Genomic DNA, 8,266 nt, shown 5'->3' with positions numbered 1-8,266 from the left:
CGCTCCGCAGCCCACCCATGCCTGGATTCTTGGGGCAGGAGCAGGGTCGTAGAAGGCCCCTCAGCCCCAGCACCCCTGGCAGGGTCTCCTCCCTCTTGTCCCTTCCTGAAGCTCAGTGGCCACAGCCAGGAGAGACTTGCCGCTGGGGGCCTTGGCTCCCGCCTCGCTCAGCCCAGGGTGCCTGTTACAGGAGCCCGGAGCAGTCCTGCCTCTGCTGCTGTTCCCGAGACCCCAGGGGCCAGCGCAGGGCTGGGCTGCCCTCCCAAAGGTACAGCCAGGCCCCCAGGGCGTCCCGCTGGCAGCCCCACACCGCCCCCACCCGTCAGCATCCGCGGCAGCCCCTCTGCTGTTCCCCAGGGACCTCTCATACACTGGCCAGGAGGCTGCGGAACGTGTGTCTCCCCTCCCCCCACGAGGTCCTTCTCCCTCGGCCAGAACCCCGCAGGCAGGTGGCGGGAGGGGGCTCGGCCCGGCCCCTCCCTCTCCCGGCTGGTTTTTAGATGGTCCCTCTGTCGGAAGTAAAAAGTGAAGCACTTTATTTTGGTTGTGTTTGATCACGTTCTGCTTGGAAGTGGGGACCCCTCACTGCGTCCATGTGTCTGCGACCTGTGTGGAGTGTCACCGCGTGTACATACTGTAAATTATTTATTAATGGCTAAATGCAAGTAAAGTTTGGTTTGGTTTGTTTTGTTATTTTCTTTTAGACATCATGTTGGAGTTTGTTTTGTGAACAGACTTTGGTTCCCTTGGGGGTCGGAGGGTTGGCTTTGGGGTGGGTGTCCCTACTGCGTGCGTGTGTGTGTGCGTGTGCGTGTGTGTGTGTGTGTGTGTGTGTGCGCGCGTGCATATGTGTACGAGTGCCGTGGGTGCATGTGGAAGGTGCAGCAGTTTCACAGCCACAGCCCCTTGCTTCTGTAAAATTACTTAGTCTCCTCTCCATGAGCTGTCTTTGGAGCTTGGCAGGTCCAGGTGACACCGTTCTGGTGACACCGTTGTTCTGGTGACACCGGAACACAGTCATGGAGACAGGCGACCACACGGTGGGAGTATGTGACCTCTGCATCGAGGTGGGGTGGGGTGGCCGGAGACCCCACCTCAGCTGCCGCCACCAGTCTGGGCAGAGCGAAGGCACCACAGTGGGGCCGCTGTCCACTGCTTGGCTGTGGTCACACTGCATCCCCAGAAACTATCCGTGAGCCAGAAATGAATTCAGGCCCATTTTCCGGATGAAACAGAGGCACAGTGAGAGGAATTGACTTGCCTATGGTTCCTTAGCAAGGGTCAGGCCAAGATGTACACTTAAGTCTGTTTTGCCCTGAAGTCCCTGCACTTAGCACTAAATGTCATGAGGCAGAATAGCGGCACAGTTAAGCCAGCTGTATCCCGGCTTCACCTTCTAAGCTGTGTGGCCTTGGGCAAGTCACTTAACCTCTCTGAGCCTCCATTCTGTTCTCTGGAACTTGGGGAGTACCTACCCCATAGGGTTGTTTGGAGATGCAGGAGTTCACTCCTGTGAGTTACTCAGGAAAGGGCCTGGCACCCATTACTTGTCCGGGCTGGGGCGAGGGGGTGTTAGCCCAAAGCAAGAGCGATCGGGTGGGTGGGGAGAGAAGAGGCCCATGCAGACCCAGGAAGCGTGGGAGGCAGGGAGCCAGGGGAGGCTTCCAAAGCGTGAGCATTTACACTAAGCCCAGGCAAACAGGAAGGCAGGAGACACGAAGGGAGAACTTGCTAAAGCCCCGCTCTTACCGAGGAACCGGGAGTCCGGTTTGGAAGGACCAGGCTGGAAAGGACAAGACACCCCCACACATCTTACCTAGTGGCCAGGGCTGTCGCTACAGATAGGCCCTCACCCTGGGCAGTAAGTGGAATGAAAGAAATAACTCCAGAGAAGGTAGCACTGAGGTAGCAGCTGTTGGCGCTCGGCTGGTGGAGAGAACCGTTTACTGAGAAGTCAGGGCACAGAAGGGGAAAAAAAAGTCCTTTGCCATCAGATGAAAATGCTAAATGGCACTTGCCAGAAAATATTCTTGGTTTGGAATTTTTTCAGGACCCTAACTTTAACTGGCTGGAATTCTGTTCTGAGTATCATGCTACTAGTTGCTTTCGTGAACATGGAAATTTGCATTTCATCCTGAATATGGAACACAGCATCCTGAGCTAAAAGATTCGCAGCGGGTGGCTTGGCGTTGCGGGGCGGGCACCGCCAGCTCTGCGGAGGCCCGGCGGCCTGCAGGTAGGTGCATCAGCACCTGGAGGTGGCGGCCTCTCCTGCCCTCCCCGCTCCGTCCCAACCTGGTACGTGCGAGAACTCTGGAGTTCCTGTTGGCAAACCAGAATTTGTAAGGAGAGAAGACAGGAGAGAACAGGCTGTTAAAACTAACGAATGAGAGTCACTCCTAATAAAGGAGCCGACTATGGGTGAAGATAATGACCAGAACGCTCGGGCAGAGACCCATCAGAGCCAGGCGGGAGTCGAGGTCATCGGAGTCCCGCCAGCGAGTGGCGGGGAAAGGGGGGGTGGCACCTGGGCTCAGGCTTCAGGCAGACTTGGCGTCAGAACTGGCTCTGCCCATTGCTAGCTGTGTGGTCTCCCTAGGATTTTTTGAGCCTTGGATTCCTTATTTGTAAAGTGGAATTATGTGTGCCCACCTCCCAAGGTCATTATGGAAGTCCAATGAGCTGAGGCCCATAAATTGCCTGCACATGGCGCTGGCGCGGCGTGGAGCGGCTGCCCGTTCTCTGCAATTGTATGTATTTATCTGTTCGATGACTCTATTTGTGCCTGCCCAGCATTATGCTGGGGGATTCAGCAGTGACCCAAACAGACTACCTTGCTTTAATAGTTACAAAACCCTATGTCCCATGGTGACAAGCACCAAGAAGAAAAGGGAAGTGGCTCAAAGGTTCTGAGAGAGACAAACCTTGGATTGAGGGCAGGGAGGGACATTCACCTTTGCAGCGGTCAGGGGGCCCTTTGACTAGCTCACCTGCATGAACCTGGGGCGTGAGTCGTGCAAAGAGCTGGGGAGACCCTTCTCTGCAGAGAAAACGGAGCAGCCTGGAGGGGGAGTTTTAGGGACAGCCAGAAACCAGTGTTACCGGACAGCAGTTAGTGGACAGACAGGGGCCCGAGGTGAGGCCAGGGCACGGCCAGGGCACGGCAGGCCTCTTCAGTGGGGGAGGACATGACGTTTTAGTCCAGTTGCCAGAGGAAGCCATTAGTGAGCTCTGAGCGTGGGAAGGATGTGTCTGACTTGGGTCTTAAAGGAACCATTCCAGCTGCTCTTGGGGACCGTCAGGGGCCAGGGAGGAAGTCAGGGGCTCCTGCACAAGGCCAGTCTGAGGCAGTGGCAGTGCGGAGTGACACGAAATCATGGGCTTTGGGGTTTAATAGGATGGCGGAGCTGACAGGGTTTGGGGAGAGAGAGCTTGAGAGGAGGCCACAGTGTCCTCTCCAGCTGTGGGTCTGGGCCGCTGGGGACACAGTGGCGCCACTTACTAACACTGGCAAGAATGCGGGGAGAGCAGGTTTGGGACACTGAAGCCAAAATTTGACTTTCAGACACATTAGAAAAAGCATATGCAGCCAGATTGCTTTTAATTTTTTAATTTAAGTAAATGATGTAAACTTCCCAGAACAAATTTTTAAGGACAGCGCTCTTGGAATAAACTTCCGAAATCAAGGGAAGTGTGTTATTTACAGTCGATCGAGCCGCTTGCACGGCCGTGGCTGGCAGGGAGACCGGCTTCTGCTGTGGTCCGTCGGGGTCCCCGGAGGCTCTCGGGAGCCTGAGGCTCGGGCGCCCGTGGAGAAGGACAGCTGGGTTCGCGGAGGCCGGGCTCCACAGCAGATGCCAATTGTGCGTGCGCCCAAGTGCTGATCCTGACGAGGAAAACAGCGGTAACGCTTAAACAAGAAAATTAACAGAGCAGCAGGGACACCTGGCAGGTGCATGTGGCGGTTCTGCTGCAGCCGTGCGCGGGAGCTGACGCAGGAGGCGATACTATGAGTAAGAGAGGAAGCAGGAAGGAAGCACCGAGCAAACCATGGACACCCGTCCCGGTGCCACCTCCTCCCCTTCTCATCCGGCCAGTTCACGCCTCAGGCACGGAATTCATTGATGGAGCCAACTTCCCGGGCAGCTCCTGCGTGCCGGGCCGTCCCTGCCCCCGGCTCACGGCCAGGCTGGCCCCTGACAGCTGGAGAGAGGACGACGTGAAGGAACCAGCCACCCTCTCCCCCCGTGTCCCCTAGAAGACAAGACACTCGAGGGCAGGGCGTTCACCTGTTGTTCACTGTCCTCGTCCCTGTGCTAGTCTCTTAGGTGTGGTCCAGAAATCGTATCAGCTCGATCTGATTGGCCTCACTTGTCAAACTCTTGAAAGAGCAGAAGGAAGCCTGGTGCTCCGGCCAGGGCCAGTGGGAAGATTCCCGCCCTCGCCTAGTTCCGTGGAGGGTCCCACTGTCTCCTGGGAACCCCTCACCTGTTGACTCTGCAGAGCCAAGGGCCCCAACGCCTGTTTTCAACAGCCTTGCTACCTTTCCCATCCTGAAGGGCTTTTCAACACTTTACTGTTTCATCCTTCCCTGCCTAAAATGCGCCAGGACCCCCAAGGCAGAGGAACAGAAACCCTCACCCGTACAAAGTCCTAGCAGGATGGACTTAATTAAGAGACCGCTCTAGGCCGCCTGTGTGCAAGACATGGTCGTGGTGGTAGGGGTGTTTCTGGGATGAGGGATGCCATCCCAGGCTGCCCCGATCCCTGGGGCCAAGGCGGGCATGTCACCCGGCATCGCCTGTCCTTGCCGGGGGTGACTCTGGGACGGCATGTGGTTTCTTCCACATTTGAGCTCAAACCTGCTGCCTCTTGGCTCCTCCGCAGGAACTGGAGCTCTCTCCAGGCCGTTTAACCAAAGCAAAACGTATCTAGGCAAGAAGATCTGCTCAGGACAAAGCAAAGGTGTGTTTGGCAGCTGTCTGGGGAACTGGTCACTCTGGGCTCCATTTTTGCAACGAGGCTAGCATCAGCTGTTACGGGGAAGAGGCCTGTGGCAGTTTATTACGGGGCATGAGCTGGCTGCAGGGGGTCGGGGGGTGCGAGGAGGATGCTGACAGCAGGGCTCTAAAGGACTTGAGATGGTTGGAAATTGGGGGAGCAGCAGTCCCCAAAGCACCCCCTCCAGGAAACAATACAGGAGCTTGGTCCACTGGAGCAGCCCCACCCTGCCTGAGGACAAGCCCTGGCCTAGGGGGAGTGACCTTGAGTTTGGGGGGCCAGGATGGCCAGGGATGGAGTGACGTGGGCAAGGGGACACCTGGGCAGAGGGAAGAGCCCAGGCTCCGGGACCTGACCATGACCCCAGCCCTGTCACCTACTAGCTGCGTGACGGGTCTGTGCACTCGGCCTCAGCTCCCTCCTGAGCAAGCCCCCTGGTCTCTCCTCCAACTGCTGCCGCTCAGACCTGTCTCCTCCTCAGCCTTCCCAGTACAGAGAGCCCCGGGCCACCCCAGGCTCAGGAATACTGAAATCACACCAGGATGGTTAAAAACCTGTCCCTATTTGCGATTTGCCCCAAGCCACCAAACCCCCATCGGCCTTCCAGCCCAGCTCCCTGCAGGTCCCCTGGCCCTTCCCCCAGTCCAGCAGGTAAAGGGCTAACACCTGGCACAGCAGGGAGCCTTAGGCAGCTTCTGCCCCCCACCTGGCTCCCAGCTGCTATAAATATCCCCCTGATCTAGGAGGCCTGGGTAGGAGGGGCCTGAACTCTGGCTGAGCCCCCAGCCTGCTCGGTCCCCAGGGACTTCCTTGCTCTCTTCCCCACGGCCCCCTCTCTGGGCCCTCCTCTCTAGGCACCTCACAAGGGAGGGCTCCAAGCCCAGCAGCTGCTCCCAAGGCCACTGTCCAGCCAGGGACCAGGACACCCAAGGTAAGAAACGAGCCTAGTGGACCTGGCCCTGCGTTCACCTGCGGACACCTTCCCAGCACCCCCAGGCCTGTGGGGGCAGGAGTCAGAGCCAGAGATGACTAGGGCCCGTCCTGTGGGAGCCCTGGTCACATGGTGGGGGCACCAGAGTGTGCCAGGGGCTTTGATGGCGTCTGGGCCGGGGAAGGGACCGACAGGAATGGGGGCAGGAAGAGCAGGGCCAGAGAAGCCCATGCTGGAGTTGAATGACCAGGTGTCCAGTGGGCCGCGGAGGTGCTGGGGGCGGGGAGGAGGGACAGCAGCCTAGAGGCAAGGCTTGTCCCAGAGGAAGAGCAGTCTGGGCTGGCTGCAAGAGAGAGGGTTCAGGAAGGAAGGAGTAGCTTTCTGTGGCTGGAAGGGGCAGATTGCAACGGGCCCCAGACCCAAAACAGGGCACTTGGACCTTAAGGTGAGGGTGACGCCAGGGGCCTCGTGGCTCAGAACGGTCCCTCCGGCTGCCACACGGAGGTGGGAGGGAGGAGAGGCTGGACCATGGAGCAGGACCCTGGGCCTCCCTGAGCAGTGGCTGGAGCTGAGGGGGAGGAGGCTGCAGCCTCTACCCCTTCTCATCCCCCGTCACACTTGCTGGGGGGACAAGGCACCTTCACGTCTCCTGGGTGCGGAGGGGGCTCTGCCGCGGGTCTGCAGCTGAGGGGCGCAGCCCACCGGGGCAGGGCGGGACCACGGGGCCTCCCGCTGGGTTGGGTAGAGGTCTTGGCCGCCCGGTGGGCTGTTTGTGGGAACCTGCTGCCCTCTGCAGGACGGTTCTAGAACCACATCCGTTCGGGGCCCTCGGTCTCGGCTTCAGAGCTGATCCCAAAACACAGCGCAGGCCCCATCTGGGGCGGCAGGAGAGGTCTCCAGGAAGCGGTTCTCTGGTGCCTCGGGCTGCCCCAACGTCATCCTCTGATGACAGGCACCGAGTCTGTCTGATGTGTCACCGCGGGGACCTCATCCTGCCACAGGCTGGTGAAGGGCTGTCAGTGTCTGTACTTTGTAGCTGAGGCTTGCAGAGCGGTGGAGGATGCGCCCGAGACACAGCTGGCGCGGGGCCGTGCTAGGGCTGGCGCCCCCTCGCGCTCCACACACCTGACCGGGCCCCAGCCCCCTCACCACCAGGGCTCGCTACGGCGCGCTGTCCCTTTACACCTGGCTCTTTTCTCCCTGGCGCTTATTTGACATTTTGTCCTCTTATTGTTTGCCTGTCTAGGGTCTGCCTCCCCACCCCAATTAGAATACCGCTCCAGGAGGGCAGGGGCCTCGTCCCTCTGGTTCACCGCGTGGGTCCCCGGCTCCCGGAGCAGAGCCAGCCCACAGTAGGGGCTTGCGATCTTGGTCACAGAAAACCTCCTCTCCCGTAACTGCTCCCAGCGGTGTGTCCCCGCTGAGATTGTGAGCTCCTCCAGATGGTTCCAGTCCCTGCTGGGGGTTAGTGTCCCCCCGGGCAAGCTGCGGTTTTGCAGGCGCCCTGGCCAGCTGGGCTCCACAGGGCAGCTCATGTGTCGCAGGCCCTGGAGCGAGGGCTGCCTGACGATGCTGGGCTGGGCCTGCCCTCCAGCCAGGCAAGCTCCATCCTTGGTCCCCCAAAACCTCTCCAGCGGCCTCTGGTTCCGTCCCTTCAACCCTCACCCTCTCCCCAACCAAGGACTGAACAGCCTCCTTCTGGGCAGCCCTTAGGGTTACAAACCTTTTCCTTGTCCACACTTTCACTTAAAAACCACATTGACACAAGAAGCTGCCTCCTTCATTTGCAGAGGAAGATGCAAAGGCCATCTGCCCAGCTGCACTCGGGGCAAGCACTGACTCCTGCCAGCCCCTTCGCACCACCCTGGCCTGCAGGCCACCGCGGTGCCTGTGGTTGCCAGGACTATGCTTTAGTAACAGCAACCCCCTCCTGGGTTACGAAGGAAATTAAGATAAAGATGACATGTGCTCTGGGAGGCCCAGGCGGGCCGATTGTTTGAGCTCAGAAGTTCGAGACCAGCCTGAGCAAGAGCGAGACCCCGTCTCTACTAAAAATAGAAAGAAATTATATGGACAACTAAAAAATATATATAGAAAAATTAGCCGGGCATGGTGGTGCATGCCTGTAGTCCCAGCTACTCAGGAGGCTGAGGCAGGAGGATTGCTTGAGCCCAGGAGTTTGAGGTCGCTGTGAGCAAGGTAACACCACGGCACTCACTCTAGCCCGGGCAACAGAGTGAGACTCTGTCTCAAAAAAAAAAAAAAGATAACATGTGTGAACCCTCCATGAGAAGTGGGTATTATTCTGCCCATCTTCAAGGTGAGAAGCCCTTT

The sequence above is a fragment of the Lemur catta genome, chromosome 9 (genome assembly GCF_020740605.2).
Source record: "Lemur catta isolate mLemCat1 chromosome 9, mLemCat1.pri, whole genome shotgun sequence".
NCBI lineage: Eukaryota > Metazoa > Chordata > Mammalia > Primates > Lemuridae > Lemur > Lemur catta.
Note: the sequence above shows the minus strand (reverse complement) of the source record.